Here is a 21,747-nt window from a genome sequence, read left to right as displayed (position 1 = left end):
GTGCTGCGGCAGGTGGCACTCCCGTACCTTCAGGGGCTGCCCAATGCTCTGTTTCAGCAGGATAATGCCCGCCCACACACTGCTCGCATCTCCCAACAGGCTCTACGAGGTGTGCAGATGCTTCCGTGGCCAGCGTACTCTCCGGATCTCTCACCAATCGAACACGTGTGGGATCTCATTGGACGCCGTTTGCAAACTCTGCCCCAGCCTCGTACGGACGACCAACTGTGGCAAATGGTTGACAGAGAATGGAGAACCATCCCTCAGGACACCATCCGCACTCTTATTGACTCTGTACCTCGACGTGTTTCTGCGTGCATCGCCGCTCGCGGTGGTCCTACATCCTACTGAGTCGATGCCGTGCGCATTGTGTAACCTGCATATCGGTTTGAAATAAACATCAATTATTCGTCCGTGCCGTCTCTGTTTTTTCCCCAACTTTCATCCCTTTCGAACCACTCCTCCTTGGTGTTGCATTTGCTCTGTCAGTCAGTGTATTATCACTTCGCGGTTCATGACTACTGTATGTTGTCGTACCCGTGACATCGCACTGCACTCGTTAAAATAAAATTCCACAATAATCTCACAAAGAAAAAACTTTCATAAACGCACGAATCACACCTGACCACGTGCTAGCGGCGACAGGCAAAACGGCAACACTTCAATACGATAGTCAAGCTAGTTATAGATGGCACCACTATACTACATATATTGCCAACAACAATCAAATGGAAATAGTTCGTATTTATTTTGCGGCTCGCTTAAACCTTAATATATTTTTAAATGATCATATTTTTGTAAGCAAATAAAAGATTATAAGCACTGTACGGAATCAAATACGAGTTAATATGAATAAAATACATAACTGTATCTGACATAAAAAGTAGTAGATTGGTCATTCTGATCGACGGGTGACGTTCTTCATTTCAATTTTGTAGTGGTGTCAACATGAATTACAGCCGTCAAGTGCAGTCTTTTGCCGGCCCACCTATAGAGCGGAAATACGTATCACCGGCTGGAAACGAAAGGAACAACTGAAATGTGAGGGTGTGCACGACGTTCGTAGCGCTATCACTGTAGTGTTGGGACATTCGATTCATTTTACTGAATCGATTCATTTGATTCCGTTCACGTTACTGAATCGATACAGTGATCCGATTCACGGCTCATTGGTCACCGCTCCTACTGCATCTGTGTAGTATGTGCTGGTAAGACAGCAGCAACAGCATTCAGTGCTCCCAGCTGCTATCTGGTCTTCATACCATGAACTCCTTTCTTAGAAAAAATGCTAGTTACTCTAATACATCGAAGGTTTTCGGCGACGCAGGGTGGGAAAGGTTAGGATTAGGAAGGTAGCAGCCATGGCCTGAATTAAGGTACAGTCCCAGCATTTCCTGGTGTGAAAATGGGGAAACTACGGAAAACCATCTTAACGGCTGCCGACGGTGGGATTCGAACCCACCATTCCCCGAATGCAAGCGCATAGGCACGCGATATTAACTGCACGACAACTCGCTCAGTCATTTTTGAAATGTATTTTTCTATCAGCTAAGGATTTTTTAAATCGTCATATTTTGTATAGGCTACCCGAGATGTACAGTAGCCCGCTGGTTTTCTGATTCAACATACTGTTATTGCGTCTGTCCACATATGATTGAAGTATTGTGCAACGATGTGACATATGAACTGAGAGAATACTAAGCCTTTCTTCCCAATATAAAACAGGTACTTTCGAGTGGTCATGAGCATGACTCATAGTCATAGGGCAGGCTAGAGTCGAGTTTAATTGTCAAAAGTCAACTAAGTTATAATACTAAGATTCATTAAACTAATAAATAGTATAACGTAATAGCCTACCTACTTACTAGCTACTTCAGAATTATGTTGTGATTACCCTTTTAACACTGCAAATAAATCCATCTATTATTTAAATCTCCCTGTAAGAAGAGGACAGTGAATGCAAATGGGTATTATTTTCAAATGAGTTGAGCTCGAGAGTCCATTATAGGATACGATTCTTTCAGTGTAGCATGGCTCACTGTATGTCTCGCTGCAGTGAGCCGATAAGGAGCCGTGCGTATCTTGTGTCTCACTGAGCCGACTCTTTCACGATTCTTTCGGTGTGCTATGGCTCACTGTATGTCTCGCTGCAGCGGAAGCTCGGCTCTCCGTGTGTCCAGTGAGCCGATAAGGAGCCGTGTGTATCATGTGTCTCACTGAGCCGCGCTCGTTCACGATTCTTTCGATGTGCCATGATTCACTGTCTCGCTGCAGCGGAAGCTCGGCTCCCCGTCAACGTCCAGTGAGTGCGCCACTCAGCACTGTCCGCTGGGAGTAAGCTGAATCGTGTGCCGTGAGCTCGCCGTTTCTGTGAATCGATTCACTCGGACACTTTAATGAATCGATACACTGCTTCGAATCATGCATTCAGTAGCCAACACTATATCACTGGCGTGGGGTTGGCATGTGGCCCGTGTGAATTGCGACCACTGCCAGCGACGATTTTGTGGGTGATATCGTCCACAGAGTGGTACGTATGAAAGCAATATATTTTATTTTCATGAGAGCCTGAGACCGCCCACAGCCAACCACTGTTGTGTGGTTGCGGTGTGGTTGCAAAGTGGTGCGTTGAAGGCAGCCTAGTTGCACGTCCAACTTCGTATTCGGTAGCAATGGCATACTACGAAGAACCTCGGCCCAACTTACAATTTCTGGTTTCTACATCACATCATTGAGGCTACCATCATTGGCCACCGTCTCGGATGGACAGGGCACGCCCATCGTAAGAGTTAAACCAGGCTTCCTCGTCAACTTCTGTATGGTGAACTCTATTCCGGCACAAGACCTCATGGAGCCCCTTTGAGGCGTTTCATAGTATAAGCTAGAGTATACTATGAAAAGAGCTGGAATTAACACTATACTGGGATACGCTTGCTGAGATTCGTACACTTCGGCGCCACGTTATTTCTACATCAGTTTCTGTGTTCGAAGAGGAACGACGACGACGTGAAGTGGATAAACGGCAAGCACGGAAGCTCCGTCAAGCTCAGTTCCGCCCTCCCCCAACCATTTCATGTGATCTGTGCGGACGTACGTTCCATGCCAAGATTGGGCTACTAAGTCATGTTAAACATATTCACAAAGCTTTGCCAGTGTGAAAATGTAAACGGATGAAGAATATGTTTACTCGGATACGAGTTGCAACCGACGACAACGATGACGACAACTTCACGTAACGAAACATGCTTTATTTTTGAAGCCATGGATCGGGGATTTTAATCACCTCTGATTAATTCTTCTGGCTCGGGGACTGGGTGTTTATATTTGTCCCAACACTTTCCTCTTCACGTTCACACAACACACTACACTGCCAACCACCACAGAAAAAACGCAATAGTGATTACATCATTCCACATAGGGTTGGCGTCAGGAAGGGCATCCGGTCGTAAAACAGGACAAACATTACATGTGCGACGCAGTTCGCACCCGCGACCCCACAGGTGTGGGAAAAGCGGTAGTAGTAGAAGAAGAAAGGGCATTTAAGAGATCCCCTCTAAAATAGCTTCAAAAGTACTTAAGCGCACCAGTTTCTGACACGGCTGACAAATAAGTTCTTAGTTGTACCGTCCTTCCCGTGTAGATTGCTCCACACATATGACTGTTTCATGACCAGTTAGCTGAATGCGGTTTTCTTATGTTGTTGAGCCTGTTGGTATCTGGTAACGCTTCTGTCAACAGAACAGTGATCGTGTACGATTTCTAAGTTTGGCTACCTTAGACTTGAAATACACTGGCGATATTTTTCAGTCAAAATAGAAAACAAAATGCGGTCGGCTTGCAGTTCTTAGGACGTCTTTGTGACTAAAAACTGCCCTCCGTCTCGACTACATTATTTTGCACTTCTGCCGACCGCATCGACTGCAGAAACTTAATTCACTCAGTTGTCAGTATGCATTGTGAAGAAAAAAAGTCGTAATTGCTACTTCTTTTGAGAATAAGGTATAGACGTAGAACAATTAGAACATTTTGAGCACATCCAGTTTTAATAATAATAATAATAATAATCATAATAATAAATAATTAATTATTAATTATTTGTGTATGGACCCTGTTGGATCACGCATTACATAATACTAATAATAATAATAATAATAATAATAATAATAATAATAATAATAATAATGTTGTTTGAGTCATCAGGCCATAGACTGATTTGATGCAGCTCTCCATGCCACCCTATCCTGTGCTAACCTTTTCATTTCTACGTAACTATTGCATCCTACATCTGCTCTAATCTGCGTGTCATATTCATACCTTGGTCTACCCCTACCGTTCTTACCACCTACACCTCCTTCAAAAACCAACTGAACAAGTCCTGGGTGTCTTAAGATGTGTCCTATCATTCTATCTCTTCTTCTCGTCAAATTTAGCCAAATCGATCTCCTCTCACCAATTCGATTCAGTATCTCTTCATTCGTGATTCGATCTATCCATCTCACCTTCAGCATTCTTCTGTAACACCACATTTCAAAAGCTTCTATTCTCTTTCTTTCTGAGCTAGTTATCGTCCATGTTTCACTTAATAATAATAATATTGGCTTTACGTTCCACTAACTACTTTTAAGGTTTACGGAGACACCGAAGTGTCGGAATTTAGTCCCGCAGGTGTTGTTCTACATGCCAGTAAATCTACCGACACGAGACTGACGTATTTGATCATCTTCAAATACCACCGGACTGAGCCAGGATACCTGCCAAGTTGTGTTCAGAAGGCGAGCGCCTCGGCCGTCTGAGCTACTCAGCCCGGCACATCCAGTTTTACAAAATAGAAGTCAATGTGGTCATTTCTACAGTTTATTCTCAGAACTGTCAGTATGAAGACAGATGTTTAATAAATACACTTCACGCTAGCTAATCCGACCGTCCGTCTTCAGGATGAGGATGAAAGGATGATGAAATGGTATGCTGTAGGATAACTCTGTAAGACTCTGTAAGACTGTTGTCGTCTAGGAAAAAATAAATAACATTTAGTGTAGTATCAGTCGAATAATTGCACCTTCTGTTCCAAAAAATCCGAATTGTTGATACACTAATCAGTGGAAGAACTGACTTTTTATTCTGAATTTGAACTTGCCTCGAGTATTTTGAGTCCTAACATGTTTTCAACTGCTACTCACTGAATTCTTTGCTTCACTATAAATAAATACAAAATTGAATTCACAAGCGCCTTTATTTTGATCCCTCCCTCATATTTTCATTATTGTTTGAATTTCTTTTCATAAAGAATTAAGCTCTTTCTCATTAAATTTTATAGCAAAAATTAATACCTGCACAATGCATCATCAAACATAAAATAAATAATTTTCCCTCATTTTTATACTGTACGTATAACAGTGTCTCTTATTTGGGCATTTTACCTACGTTACAACCTTCACAAACTGGTCATTTTAAACATTTCTTTTAAAATCTCATCCCCTAGAACAAATCTATTACTTTTTCATTTTTTATTTTTACGAGTTGCTTTACGTCGCACCGACACAGATAGGTCTTATGGCGACGATTGGACAGGAAGGGGCTGGGAGTGGGAAGGAAGCGGCCGTGCCCTTAATTAAGGTACAGCCCCAGCATTTGCCTGGTGTGAAAATGGGAAACCACGGAAAACCATCTTCAGGGCTGCCGACAGTGGGGCTCGAACCTAATATCTCCCGAATACTAGATACTGGCCGCACTTCAGCGACTGCAGCTATCGAGCTCATCTGTCACAGTCTAATAGGGTTGGGCACTATGTCCCTGTTTCGGCACAAGGTGCCGGTGCACAGTTACGTTCCGCTGTTCCAGAACACCGAGTGTCAATTGTTCCGAAACATTCTCAAGCGAGCCGGAGACACTGACTCGCTGTCCCATCAGAAGCGCCGCTATGCACTGCCCTTCGCCTACTAGCTGAACTGTGCAGCGGGCGCACGGGACGCGGGACTGCAACTGCGCAGTGTAGAGAGAACTTCGAGAGGCAACATTACATGCTCCGCGCCAGTGGGAACTGGGAGTGTGCCTGTACGGAACGTGCTGTGTGGTGTGTGCCTGTGTGTAGTTATGGCCATGGTCCAGCATAAAGCTGCAGGGAACGTGAACGAACAGTCGGAACACTGAAATTCGCGCCCAATAATCACGTTAAAGGCTGCTATTAGGTTAAGATTTTTCCGGTCAATATAAAATACTCATAACACGGTTACAATGGCAGTGCAGGTGTTTAAAAGTAACCAATTCAAGAATATTTTCACCAGTTGAATGTATTGGCCTGTATTGTGAGTAATTAGTGAGTAATTAATATCTCGAAAATTTCCCTCAACACTTTCTCGGGGATTGACGTTAAACATTAATTTGGACTTTAAGGAAACTTTTAAGCCCAAGAAAAATATGGGTCGTCGCTTTGGAATTAAAAATATAACTGGATGAATACATTGTTGTACTTTCCTGCTGTTAGGCCGGGCGCACATTGAGAAGCAGTTGGCCGCAGAGCAGGGAAGAGTAGAGCAGAACACCGCGAAGCTTACGAAATTGCGAAGTGGACGTGAGCGCACATTGCCACGCAGGGTCTCGTCGGTTTTCAGAAATAACATGTTTTCTTTAGACTCTGTGATACTGGGGCATCCAGTATAAAGAGGCTCTTTTTCCTTTTTCTTCAAGCATTCGCGATTTTTCTCATTTTGTTAGTCATCTTCACAATTTCTCTTGTGCTGATGGCAACGCGGTTATTCAGCTTAAGACAATCGCAATAAAAACAACCACCTTCGCCAGTTTACAAGACTGAACAATATTTCTATGTTACCGACATTCGGCGTTCATATGGACTAAGCAAAGAATTTAATTCATGATTATTTTTTATATTTTTTACGTCGCACCGACACAGATAGGTCTTATGGCAACGATGGAATAGGAAAGGGCTAGGAATGGGAAGGAAGCGACCGAGGCCTTAATTAAGGCATTAGCCTGGTGTGAAAATGGGAAACCACGGAAAACTATCTTCACGGTTGCCGACAGAGGGGTTCGAACCCCCTATCTCCCGAATGCAAGCTCATAGCAACGCGATCCTAACCGCACGACCAACTTGCATGGTAAATTCATTCATAGGATCACAGTGGGGGAGAGGGAAAAATATGTATTTACAAATGTACTGCTAGATTTTCAACTAGTTGTCACAAGACACAAGATACTAAAATCAATCAACATTGATAATCTGTTGTGAACGCGTTTGCATTTATATTTGACAAGACATGATAAAAGATTTTCCGTATTTATCTCTTCGCATAAATGTGATGATGGATGACGGCGACGGAGTCGGCGATGATGCTCTCCATAATCAACATTAGATCTTTGTCTTAAATTCTATATGTTGCGAGAACTTGGGTCATGGATTGTTTCATAGATATATGAGGATTACATGCTTTTGTTTAACGTCGCACTAACATATCGAAGGTTTTCGGTGACGGAAGAAGGGTGGAAGATTGGGAAGGTAGCGGGCGTGGCCTTAATTAAGGTACAGCCCCAGCATTTGCCTAGTGTGAAAATAGGAAACCACGGAAAACCATCTTCAGGGCTGCCGACAGTGGGGTTCGAACCCACTATCTCCCGAATGCAAGCTCACAGATGCGCGACCCTAACCGCACGGCCACTTGCTCGGTGGATTACATTTTAGGCCTTTCTCTAAACTACCTTGTTACGCAGCGTGAATAAAATGAATTATAGCCTGGACTGTAGTGCCTTATTCCCCGAATTTACATACCGATTTTAATTAAATTCTGTTCAGCCATTTTCTCACGAATATACATACATACATACTGCATTGCGGTCCACATGATTCACATAGTACCTACAAAACATGGCGAGACTGAATGGCTGTGGTAATTTTCTCCTCCATTTCTTAACTGCGTGACACGTGCGCAGGAAACTGTGTTTCGAAGACATCGCGTGGTAGGCAAGTACGTGCAGAACCGGCCTGCTCTGCTCTGTCCTGCCGTGTCTGTCAACTTGCGATGGTGCAATGATTTGTGTGGATTACAAAAATCTGCTCTGCGCTGCACTGCTTTAGCTGCTTCGCCTGCGTCCCAATGTGCGCCCCGCCTTATGCTCTCTGCACTTCGAATTCCTTCCCTCTCAACTTCCATTTACTTTCTTCAATATCTCGAAAATTTCCCTCAACACTTTCTCGGGGATTGATGTTAAAAATTAATTTGGACTTTAAGGAAACTTTTAAGCCCAAGAAAATTACGGGTCATCGCTTTGGAATTAAAGATATAACTGGATGAAAAAATGTTGACACTCCAACACAGGGCGACACACAGCCGGTATCGACAGGCAGACACAGCCAAGGCCAACTAATCTATCTAGTGCGGCCTTGGCACAGCACGTTCGGTTCAGGCACATTCCAGCTGAAGCGGAGCATGTCCTGTTGCCTCTCGAAGTTCTCTCTAGGACGCAGTTACAGTCCTGTGCCCTGTGTCCCGTGTCTCGGCACTCTGTACCGAAGCACTCCGCCTCAAGTTCCTAATGTTGCGGAACAAGTGAATGTTCCGGTCTGCCCAACCCTACAGTCTAAATCCTTGACTTTAACAATATGAAAGTGACTGAGGTGTGAGCAATGCTAGTAAAAAAAATAAATAAATAAATAATAATGAAATGGCGTATGGAGTTTAGTGCCGGGATGTATCCGAGGATTTCGGCTCGCCAGGTGCAGGTCTTTTGATTTGACTCCCGTAGGCGACCTGCGCGTCAGCAATGCTAATAATGCCCTTTGTTATGCAGCCACTCCCTGTTATGAATGGTGTCAAAATGTCGCTCGTGGGCTGGGTTGGTGCGTGCATTTCACTGGGTTTATCAAACTGATATGTAACAACAATTTCTAGCTCGGTAAGGGAAGTAACGGGAAACTACCTCACTCGTCAACTGCTGTGTACGCCTCTTAAGTGACATCTGGGCCACCGGACTGAGGACTTAGCAAACATACATACAATATCATACGCACATACATTTACCGTATGACTTTCACATGCCGTAAAGGCGATCTGCGCGTCAGTGAGGATGGGGCCCTATCTAAGATGAAATCTAATGCTGACAACGTCACAAACACCCAGACCCATAGGAATTAACTAAAGAAAGTTACAACCCTCGACCCGACCGGGAATCGAACACGGGAGACCCTGAACCAAAGGCCAGCAAGCTAACCATTTTAGCCATGGAGCCGGACATGTACAGTAATGGAAAATATGACATGTTTACAATATAATCAACCGAGCGATTTGGCTGTGCGGTTAGGGTTGCATAGCTGTGAGATTGCATTCGGAATATAATGGTTCAAATCCCACCGTCGGCAGCCCAAAAAATGGTTTTCCTAGTTTCCTATTTTCATACCAAGCAAATGGTGGAGCTGTCCTTAATTAAGACCACGACTGCTTCTTTCCCAACCCTAGCCCTTCCCCATTCTTGCGTTGTCGAAAACCTTCGATGAGTTGGTGCGAAGATACACAAATAGACAAAAAAAAAAAAAAAAAAAAACCATAATCACATATTTCAGAACCTGTCACATGCATTATTAAACTTACTAGTTAATTGCCATTCAAAATGGCGGCTGTTACCTCGGCGATTTATTAATACATTTGCATTATGCCCTTTTAAATCTGGCTGTTTCAAGTCACAACTACAAAATGAACCACTTCCAGAAATGTATTCCCCCAAGTTGGAATTTTGATTTAGTGTTACTTGTTTTTTTAATTCTAGTTCATTTTCTGCACAAAGATATTTTTTTCCTAACAACTATCAACTTTAGGCCTACGATTCTGGTCAATTTTGTAGACATTATACCTAAGAATACAAGGGGGAAAAATTCATTAAGATACACCAAATACTCCAGAATATGAGAGGGAAACGGGTTTCAAAAATGTAATTTACGGAAAATGAGCTATTATTATTATTATTATTATTATTATTATTATTATTATTATTATTATTATTATTACTACTACTATTATTATTATTTTGAGTGATAAGACTTTCTGAAATATGCACTAACAATAATGGCTTCTAAAACTCAGCATCTTGCTTTATAATTCATAACATCATACCCAATGCATATATTTACAAAATTCTTTCGCCAGAATGAACAGCCCTTTAAAGGGGGATAATTTGTTACAATATTCAAAAATATAATTGCTCAAACTATTGTTTTTATTTATAACCTAGCTATAGCAGTTCATTCTGGTGAAATAATTTTGTAAATATACGCATTAGTTGCGATATTATGAATTATAAAGTAAGATGCTGAGTTTTAGAAGTCAGTTATTGTTAGTGCATATTTCAGAAATTCTAACAAACTATCAACTTTAGGCCCACAATTCTGGTCAGTTTTGTAGACATTATACCTAAGAATTCAAGGGGGAAAAGTCAATAAGGTACACTAAATTCTCCAGAATATGAGAAGGAAACGGATTTCAAAAATGTAATTGACAGAAAATGAGCTGCTGCTGTTATTATTATTATTATTATTATTATTATTATTATTATTATTATTAATATTATTATTATTAGCGATAAGAATTTCTGAACTAACAATAACTTGACTTTTAACCTCAGCATCTTGCTTTATAATTCATAATATCGTAACTAATGCATATATTTACGAAATTATTTCACCAAAATGAAATGCTATAGCTAGGTTATAATTAAAATAGTTTGAGCAATGATATTTTTGAAGATTATAACATATTATCCCCCTTTTAAAGGGCTGTAGGTGCCAAAAAGGAGAAAGAATACACCTTTCATGACGGAAGAAATACACATTTTGAACAGAAGAGGAATAATGGAACAATGCTAGACGATAATAGTAGAGGAAGTAATGACTGAAAAGTGAGAGTTGCTATTCTCTACGAAACTACACAGCAGCAAGTACTGTATTTTTAATCGATGGTGAGCATCTTCGGTTCCAAACAAATAAAACGATCTGACACTCCCACTTTTCAGTGAAGGGAAGGTGGTCAAGCGGCTGCACGTAGAAATAACTTCCATGAAGAAAGTCATTTAATATCCAAGCTTACGCGATGTGATCAATTTGTAATGCACGGTACATTCTCTTGACATCCTTTCTCTCCGAATCCGCGCTGTCAGCCTTGAACCTGCAGCACAGCCGGCACTAAACCATCATATATCAGGAATGCATACGCATGCCAGATATTCCACAATACTGAATCAGCAGACCTTCACCTTGTGAAAGATAATTAGGTCTAGTGTGAATCTCGCAGGTAAGGCATTTCTCTAACATATGTACTGTCCCGACAGCTGGCAATGAAAACATTAAATGGAGAAGAATAGGTTACCTACGACTACGAGAATAATTTACTGACTCGGTCACGGATGGAAAAGTAAGCAGGGACTTACGAAAATAGGGGATTACGGAAGCACGAAGCGATATTCTGTAAGAAATGAATCAACTATCGGATGAAACTATATTTACATAGGTCTGTTTCCAGGTCGACTTTGTTGTACGGGAATGAAAGCTGGGATGGCACAGAGGGTTTCTTATTCATAAGTTGGAAGCGTGCCTTTGCTGGCAAGATGTAGTGTTTACAGTGCACTATGTCTTCTGGTATGGGCTAGAATAAATTGGCTACTTTCATTGACCTGTCTCAGTCTTATCCTTGGCTTTGACAATATGAAAGTGGCTGAGGTATGAGTGATGCTAGTAATGTCATTCCTTATGCAGCCAGTCCCTGCTATGAATGATCTGAAAATGTCGCTCATAGAGTCGGTTGGTGCACGCATTTTTTTCTTTTTTCTTTTTTTGCTAGTTGCTTTACGTCGCACCGACACATACAGGTCTTATGGCGACGATGGGATAGGAAAGGCCTAGGAGTTGGAAGGAAGCGGCCGTGGCCTTAATTAAGGTACAGCCCCAGCATTTGGCTGGTGTGAAAATGGGAAACCACGGAAAACCATCTTCAGGGCTGTCGACAGTGGGGCTCGAACCCACGATCTCCCGGATGCAAGCTCACAGCCGCGCGCCTCTACGCGCACGGCCAACTCGCCCGGTGGTGCATGCATTTCAGTGGGCTTGGCAGACTGATATGCAATAGCAACTTCTGGCCCAGTGAGCAAAGCAACGGGAAACTACCTCACTCCTCATTTCTCTAATACGCCTCTTCAGTGACACCTAGGCAATTTATGACAGCTAATGGTGGACCTGTTGAGGATCCAACCAGCCTTCGGGCTGAATACCCAACATACATACATACACAACTTGGAAGCAACTGAAATGAAAGTAGACAGAATGATCGAGGGTACACATTGATGGGAACAATGGCAGGAGAGTAGTCGGAATGAGAAGATAAAGTCTACGTCAGAAATGAACTCGATTTTGCTGACGAGATCGAGTGTTTACAGTGCACTATGTCTTCTGGTATGGGATAGAACACTGTTACTTTCATTGATCTGTCTCAGTCTTATCCTTGCCTTTGATATTATGAAAGTGACTGAGGTATGAGCGATGCTGGTAACGCCGTTCCTTAAGCAGCCAGTCCCTGCTATGAATGGTATGAAAATGTAGCTCATAGAGTCGGTTGGTGCATGCACTCCAGTGGGCTTGGCAGACTGATATGCAATAGCAACGCGTAGCCCAGTGAAGAAAGCATCGGGAAACTACTTCACTCCTCATTTCCCTAATACGCCTATTCAGTGATGCCTAGGTCCTCTATGACAGCTAATGGTGGAGCGGATGAAGATCAAACCAGCATTTGGGCTGAGGACTGAACTTAACACACGCTTGCTGTGGGTATAAAGTGACTTCGATGGTGGGTTCAGGTATGTCGAACGAAAAACAGAACAGGTTACCTAGGAGAATAATGAACACGGGCATGGAGAGTAAGAGAAACAAGAGAGACCAAGATGATAATGATGGTTAGACTTCGCTTAGGAGCAACCCATTATAACTAGAAAGAAAAAAAAAAAAGGAAAGAAAGAGAGAGATCTAGTCCTTCGAAGAATGACAGTATCGACAAAAGAAAGAGAAGGGCATGAAAATGAAAGACCCCTAAGCCTCACAAACACTTTTTTTTACAAGTTGCTTTACCTCGCACCAACAGAGAAAGGTCTCACGGCGACGATATGACAGGAAAGGGCTAGGAGTGGGAAGAAACTAAGGTACAGCCCCAGTATTTGCCTAGTGTGGAAATGGAAAAGCACGGAAAACCATCTTCAGGGCTGCCGAACAGTGGGGTTCGAACCCACTACCTCCCGAATGCAAGCTCACAGTTGCGCGACCCTAACCCCACGGTCAAACTCTCTCGGTGCCCCGCAAACCTAATACTGTCGGTGTCGGAAGGGAACAGTTGACCAAGATGTGTAGCATACGAAATATGAGAGTGAGGACCCTACTAGACGCAAGAAGAAACAATGCCACACTCAGCGCAGTTTTAGTGTCTGAAAGTGTTCAGCCCCGGCGTTTGTGAAAATCTCTGTCACCTCTCCGAGGGGTTTAAACAGTTAATGAGGCTGCTGGATTTTACATTCCAATGTGTTCTGTATATTGTTGTGGACGAGTAAATGTGATTCAAAATCTGAACAAAACTGTGGTTAAAAGTTATACCGTGTCAAGATTACTGTAAAAGTCTTCCTCGTGAACAGTCGTGAACAGATGTTCTTTTGCATACGCGGAGCAAAATTCTCTGCGAAACGTAGTTTCTTTCGCCTCGTTTTCCTGACACAGCATAAGTCCAAAAGTCTATATCAGGTCTGTAAGGTTTATTGATTTATTTATTTAATCGAATATCACTTTTACAGAGCACTTTAAATAAATACTTCAATTCTTGCTATGTTTCATTCATTCTGATCTCTCTTTCCGGAGCTGCTCTATGTTATGTGGCTGCTTCTTTTTCTTTCTTGTTCATCCCTGAAGAACACTTTGAGCAGGGCCTCTCAAACGCCCAAAATCTCACGCGTGCAAACTGAGCCGCAGAGATCGTGTGCACAGTGTATCGGTCCCACTCGGCTCGGCTCGGACCAGCGTGTCGTCTCGGGGTGACTCGGCTAAGCTCGACTCGGATTTGGACCGCTACGGACCAAGTGAGGAAGATGGAGACAGGCGGAGCGAGCAAGACAGGCGTGGGGAAAGAAAGAGACAGCGCTATTGCTCCAAATCGAGGAGTGGGGGTCTGCTCTCACGTCAACCAAGCGAAATCGTCTTTAGTACTGTGCACCGCGCAATGCACTAATGTATGCACCCTGAGACGCCCTGATCTTTGAGTGTTGTCACTAAACAACTTCCTATCATTAATATCAATATTTCAGGTCATTTAATGTTTGTATAAACCATGCTTGTTGTACTTTAAGCTTTATGATTTTATTAAAAATGTGTTTTGTCAGTCTGCCATTATTCATTCTGTTCAAATGTCCGAAAAACGAAAATCATCTTTCTTTTACGCATGGTGTGTACTATATTCCCTACATGTACACAGATTATTAGATCGTGGCCTGTTGTATTCTGCTTCTGTCGTCCTTGGGCCAAGTATGCTTCTAATCAGTCTTCTTTCTATGTTCCTAATTTTGTTTATTTCACCTCTGCGCATTAATTTTAGTGTTTCAGCTCCATAAAGAGCCTCAAGTCTCACCACTGCATTGTAATATTCAATTACGGTGTCCCATGATACTGTCTTTTTTTTTTTTTTTTTAATACCGTATATTTCTTGTCATCTGGAATGCTACGTTCATCTTTTTCGCTCCTACGTCCAAAAATTGCGTTTTTCGTTGTTGTTAATGTTTATCCATTCACCTAAATATTTAAAAGAACTGTCTTTTTTGATTTCCGTAAGGTATATTAATTTGGTCACTGTAATTTGTACGCTCATTCGTCAATATTAACATAAGGAAAGGCTAAATTAAAGTATAATCAAGCTGCTCAAGCTGCTTGTTTAAGCTACAAATTGGATTTTATTTGAAGTCTCCAGCTCTTATAGATCCTTACATATTAAACTACTGCAATTGTAAATATCGACATTATGAAAATATTGTTTCTGCCATCTTGGAACCATGGCTGCCATATACAAAGTAAAGCAAGACAAGAATTTAACAAGCATTTTTTTTATCGCTGTACATATAGGAACTGTCAAGTAAAATTTCAGATTTTAAAAATAAATTGTCAGGGGAACCAATTTAATTATTTTTTGAGCGACTGTTCAATCAACGATTTCAACAACACTGTGTTTTCCAAAAGGAAAGACTAGGGAAGACCAAAGAACACTTGGAGGCGAACAGTTGGAGAGGAAGTGAGTGGAAATGAGAAAGCATTGGATGAAGTAAAAGATCTGGCTGCAGAACGTACCGAATGGAGAGCTTTCCTGGATGCCATTTGCTCCACAAGGAAAAAGTAGGAAATAGATCAAATGAGCGCTTTTCCGACGCTGACATGGGATAGGTTTCTTCTTAATCTACTAATGATGCAAACACCTCTTGATCAATTCATTACTGTGCGTCAGTAACAATGACATTTTTCACATGGAAGGGTTTAGTTTCCATCAAATTCTTATCCAAATATTCACTAAGATCTTGTCTACAGAAAAGAAATAGAAACATTTTGTTTTCAAATCAGACCTGCACGAAGAGCACATTCTTAGTTCCCCCGGTGTTACAGGGCACTCGGAACTCTGACGAACTCCTCCATCCAGAGCGCCCCCGATGGTATCGTAACACGATTAACTGGAACAGAGAAGAGATTCAGTAAATTAGTAACAAGTTTAGAATACGGGAGAGCAGGTCTATGTGATGAATACACTAACGCTGTACCACCTACCAACAACTACAAATTAAATTCATAGCTCTAGCAGTACACAGGAATGACAATTATATTTTCTGATAGTTAAATTATTATTATTATTATTATTATTATTATTATTATTATTATTATTATTATTATTATTATTATTATTATTATTCCTCACTGCTAAAGATTACGGTCTTCCTTGGTATTTTTGAGAGGGTTCTCTGCGTTGTTCTCTCCTGAGCTTTCCTGTATTCTGTGACAACCGTAGGACGAACACTGCTTTTAATTCTATGAGACCATCGTAGTGGCACTCTCCCACGTGGTCTTCTACCAGATATTTGGCCAAAATACCACCACCTTCTCAAGAATCGTCCTTTACAAGCAATGTGGCTAAAGAACAGCAGTTTTCGTTAGAGATACGAAGTAAACAACTTCGTCTCAACTTTCACTTCGTTTAAAAATTGAGTCGTTGGTTTTATGTTCTGTCCAAGAAGTACGGAGCATACTTCTCCAACACATCTCAAAAGCATCTACACTAACAGTCCACGTCTCTGCACCGTAAGGAGAGAGAAGATGAGTGCGCGAACCAGTCGTACCCTCACTGACTTACTATGGGAGCTGTCTTTACAAATGGGAATTTGTTTATATGACCTTCCTCACGACTGCAATACTGCGCTTGTTTTACTTAATGCATTTTTCATAATTGGTAATATTTGACCCGAGGTATACGAATTCAAAACTCTCAGCAATTATTTATTTATTTATTTATTTATTTATTTATTTATTTATTTATTTATCGTATAATGTATCAACGTTATTTACATGTATACAAAATCTGTGGACAAATGTGTACTGTCACAAGCCCGTACAATCTTATAATTCTAGGTCTAGTTCTCTGACCCATTCTACTGCTTCAACTGATGGATGTCCGTTATCGTCCCTCCGAAAGTACGAAGAGGTCAGTCAGCGACAATGTGGTTGACAGTCTGCAAGGAGGCACCACAGTCACAATTTGCAGAGGTAGCCCATCCCCATCCACATCTGCCTTGTCCGGTTCGGATCCGGTTGATGATCCTCCACTGCCGTCTGGGAACGTCGATTCCTTGGATTCACTTAGACGGATCTTCAACTAGATCTATACTGATTACTGAAGACTGCTTCCACTAGATTTTCCAAGAACTGGAAACGTGAAGGAAGATCTTTCAAGGTGAACTGCTGTGCGCCACGGTGGTTTCCTTGATTTCAAGCGCTGATATTCTGTTTGTGCAATATTTGCCGGGCTGAGTGGCTCAGACGGTTGAGGCGCTGGCCTTCTGACCCCAACTTGGCAGATTCGATCCTGGCTCAGTCCGGTGGTATTTGAAGTTGCTCAAATACGTCAGCCTCGTGTCGGTAGATTTCTTGGAACGTAAAAGAACTCCTGTGGGACTAAATTCCGGCACCTCGGCGTCTCCGAAAACCTTAAAAAGTAGTTAGTGGGACGTAAAGCAAATGACATTATTATTATTATTGTGCAATATCTTGGTGAATGAGTAGCCCTGGATTCTGTTGAATGTTTTTCCATACCTTTAGAATTGCTTCTGATCTTCTTATGGATGGAGGTGGAATATTGCTGAGAACAGGTAACCATAGTGTGTTCGTACTCTGAATACACCCCGTGATTAATCGCTAACACATCCTACGGTCCTACCATATTCTGTTGCTGAATGCTGCTGTCCAACCTGGATCAACAGTGCTCACACTAAGAAAATAGACATACAACTCTCAGAGAGTTGGTTATTTCTGTCCACTTCCATTATTTTTCCTGCCCGGTTCCATGATTAGCATGCTGGCCTTCCCTCCAAGGGGTCCCGGGTCCGATTCCCGACAGGGTCGGGGATTTTAACTTTTATTGGTTAATTCCTTGAGCTTGAGGGTTGGGTGTTTGTGTCGCGTTCATCATTCACCTTAGGTAGGGCCCCATCCTCACAGACTCGAACGTCGCCTACAGGGCGTCAACTCGAAAGACCTCCACCAAGGCCTCTCCGGAGCCCACACGCCATTATTATCAGTGACGTGAACTGAACCCCATATACCCCAGCGCTGCTGGGTAAATAACTTTGTGTTAACATTTTTTAATTATTCATTAAACGCTTTTTATAATGTTTAAAAAACTGCGAACATCTAAGTCAAGCCAAGTACAGCTGTCTCGACAATCCGCTCACACTACCGCAGTTCAGCTTCTCCAGCGAAATGAGTTTCCTTGCCGGCGCGAAAGAGAGCTACCCCAGCGAAATTTTAGTCGCTTGGATGACACGCACTTGAAGCTTCCTTGTCCTGGGAGCGGGGCGGGGCTGTGGGTCCACCCCGACAGCAATTTTCGGCGACAGGCCCAGCTAGCTTAGGTACGGAATATTAGTTTTATTTTACTTGTTTTGCTATTTGCTTTACGTCGCACCGACACAGATAGGTCTTTGGCGACGATGGGATAGGAAAGGCGTAGGAAGTGGAAGGAAGTGGCCGTGGCCTTAAATAAAGTACAGTCCCGGCATTTGCCTGGTGTGAAAATGGGAAACCACGTAAAACCATCCTCAGGGCTGCCGACAGTGGGGCTCGAACCTACTATCTCCCGATTACTGGATACTGGCCGCACTTAAGCGACTGCAGCTATCGAGCTCGGTGTGTTAGTTTTAATACTTGACACTCGAAGTGTTCAGTGCCACACGCTAGAGGCTACAAGGAAAATATCAACATGTTTATACCCACTTGCACATCGTCTTGCTAATAAAAATTGAGCCAGTTTATGAAATAAATTGTAATACAGAAGAATTTATTTTATTTTCGGATTTCGGAATGTATAAAGTTTCTTCGAGCAATTCATTGATGGCACGTGTAGAATATGTTTTCCGATAACCACAGGAAAATACTTAGGTTGCCCAGCATGAACACAGAGTTAAGCGCGAAGTAAAATAATTATGTATTTGGTTGTCTGCGATGGTGGTATTTAGCTAATTTTTTATTGTTCCTCTTGGATTATAGGTGAAGGTTTCGCGATTTCTGTGGCATTCTTCATGAATATAACGTGTGTTATACGCCATGACGAATATTTTCCCTCGCTTGTCGTTGATGTGCGAACACTCAGTAAGCGAGTGAAACCATAAAACTTCGGCGACGGTAAAATACCTGTTAAATTTTGCTGATTCAGTTTTGGTTAGGCTTTTAAAGTTAAAAACAAATAGTCCCAATGTATTTTTGTGAAAACGATGACTGTACTATCACGAAAAGTCACCGGGTGAAACTGTAAGTACATTATTTAAAATCTGCTATAGAATAAATTATGATGGTGTCGTCACTGCCATAAATATCAATTTGGAAATATGTGCGAGTGTGTGGTTGAAAATATTCTTTAGGTTCTTTCTCAGGTAGACCTTTCCACGAAAAGTGTAGCCTTATAAAATGGTACTGTTGACTTTACAATTTTTTTTTAATTTGCTTTACTCCTCGACACCTCATGGTACAAGAGGACCGGATTAAGAAAGTAAGTAAGTAAGTAGCCTATTTGCTTTACGTCGCACCGACACAGATATGTCTTATGGCGACGATGGGATGGGAAAGACCTAGGAATGGGAACGAAGCGGCCGTGGCCTTAATTAAGGTACAGCCCCAGCATTTGCTGGTGTGAAAATGGGAAACCACGGAAAACCATCTTCAGGGCTGCCGACAGTGGGGTTCGAACCCACTATCTCCCGATTACTGGATACTGGCCGCACTTAAGCGACTGTAGCTATCGAGCTCGGTTTTACAAAGTGTAGTGGCGGCTACGATTGCTTAAGTTTAAAAAACATTTTTGCAGCGGGGCTAACGAATATGTTCACAGCACGCCACTGATTATTATCATTTTTCTTTTCTGGCGGTTGATCTCCAGACCAATGTTTTACTTCTGTCTCAATTCTTTTCAGTAGAAGGGTTAATTCTTCCTCGTCTGCTGTGAAGAGGGTAGTAACACTGATGAATCTCAATTTTGAAATCTTCCGACCACTAGCTGTTACTGCTCATATATTTGTAATCTGTAATCAGACAAGCAAGGGTAGTCAAATGGCAAAAACTCTGGACAGTCGTTGGAAAAATGGAAACAACTAAACACCTAGTGTGGTCATAAAAATCTGTATGAAACGAACACAATTAATGTTGTGGTAAACAAGAAACATCCGGAAGATTTTAGTGCACAAAGCAATATTTAGACTTGATTCCTTCATTCACTGTCAACACACCCGCAATGATATTGTACCTTTTTTTGTAGTCTATTGCAGGAAACATATAACCATGCAGATGTCGATATACCGTTTTTTCTCAATCAGTTGCCTTACGTTGGGAATCTGTTACCTGGTACCCCTTCCTTTAACAAAATCCAGTTTGTTCAGAGGGATTTTTAATTGTTTTTCAAAGAAAGCATCATCATTTTGCTAGCACGGGAAATTAAAGCCACTGTGTGGTAGTTGCCACATTTGTTAGCGTCACCCTTTTGTTGAACAGGCATACAAATGGTTTTATTCCAATCATATGACCATTTTCCACCCTTCCATATCTGATTACAGAGTTCAATTATATGCTTGACTCCTTCATTCCCTGTCAATATATCCGCAGTGATATTGTCCCCTCCTGGTGCTTTATGTAGCGTACTGTTCTCATGGCTCTTTCTACCTCCCCTGGTATTATATCCGGCTCCAGCGGGATATATTTCCAGTCACAACCCTTTTCAATATCTGAATCATCCTTATAGATGTTACTGCAATACTCTTTCCATCATTCCAGAACTTTCTCTAAGTCGTCGATCTTGTTACCAGATACATCTGCTACTGTCCAGAACCAGGGTTTAAATTCCCTTGATAGAAGTTTTACCTTGTTAAACAGATCACAGGTTTCATTGTGATTACTATAGCATTCAATTTCTTCGTACATGCTAGTTATATTAGGTTGATGCATAAGTCTGTAGCGATTTTTGTTTTGTTTTGCGTGTTGGTACTCCGGTTACTATGGTTTATTTATGGATCGTCATTTTTGTTTTGAAGAGCAATTATTGTGCTTCAGGTTACGTAACTGATATTTTTAAAGTTTGCAGAGAGTGAATGTTGCTGTGGACGTTAGACAATGGAGTGTCAAGAGAGTGTCAAGATGAGAAAGTGGAACATTTCCAGCCTAATCTTCCCTTTGAGTTCAATAGAAGGGCGAAGGCAGCTTAAAACATTTCCGCCATGTTTGGGGACAATGCATCGGAGAGAGTACGGCAAGAAAATGTTCTCTCGTTTTAAGCAGGGTCGTATTGACATGGCGAATACAATAGAATACTCCCATCCCCTAGCTGCGGATCACCTGGAACTGAGGAGAGAGTAATAATTTATTGCAATTCGTAATGTTTTGATACATCTACTACTACCTTAAAAATTAATGTTATTTGCTTTACGTCCCACTGACTACTTTTTAAGGTCTTCGGAGACGCCGAGGTGCCGGAATTTAGTCCCGCAGGAGTTCTTTTACGTGCCAGTAAATCTACCGACACGGAGCTGTCGTATTTGAGCACCTTCAAATACCACCGGACTGAGCCAGGATCGAACCTGCCAAGTTGGGGTTAGAAGGCCAGCGCCTTAACCGTCTGAGCCACTCAGCCCGGCACCTTAAAAATTACACTTACACCTAATTACTAATTTCACCCAGTCTCTGGATTGTAGTTTAAAATTATTTTGGGCAAGGTTCAGAAATCGGGTGTATGGGTATTAACATTATTAGGCTATCGAAACAGACTTTCAACGTATCAGGTCGTGTTACGTACATGTAGTACGTGTTGAAGAGATGTTAAGTACAGAACAAAAATGGCCAGCCGGACACCAGTGGGATCCGAACCCACAACCTCCCGATTTCGCGTCCGTTGCTCTACCAATTGAGCTATGGTGGCCTAGGCCATCTTTGTTCTGTTT

The 21,747-nt window shown here is 42.0% G+C and overlaps 1 long non-coding RNA gene across 1 annotated transcript in view; it reads right to left on the bottom strand.

Annotated features, from left to right (window-relative positions):
* Positions 1-21,747, bottom strand: part of LOC136883387 (uncharacterized) — a 407,793-nt gene that overhangs the window by 290,131 nt on the left and 95,915 nt on the right. Inside the window, exon 2 of the long non-coding RNA XR_010861247.2 lies at positions 15,628-15,732. This is a non-coding gene — a long non-coding RNA (uncharacterized lncRNA). The remainder of the gene's footprint in view (positions 1-15,627; positions 15,733-21,747) is intronic.

The sequence above is a fragment of the Anabrus simplex genome, chromosome 11 (genome assembly GCF_040414725.1).
Source record: "Anabrus simplex isolate iqAnaSimp1 chromosome 11, ASM4041472v1, whole genome shotgun sequence".
NCBI lineage: Eukaryota > Metazoa > Arthropoda > Insecta > Orthoptera > Tettigoniidae > Anabrus > Anabrus simplex.
Note: the sequence above shows the minus strand (reverse complement) of the source record. Positions and strands in the feature narration are given on the sequence as shown.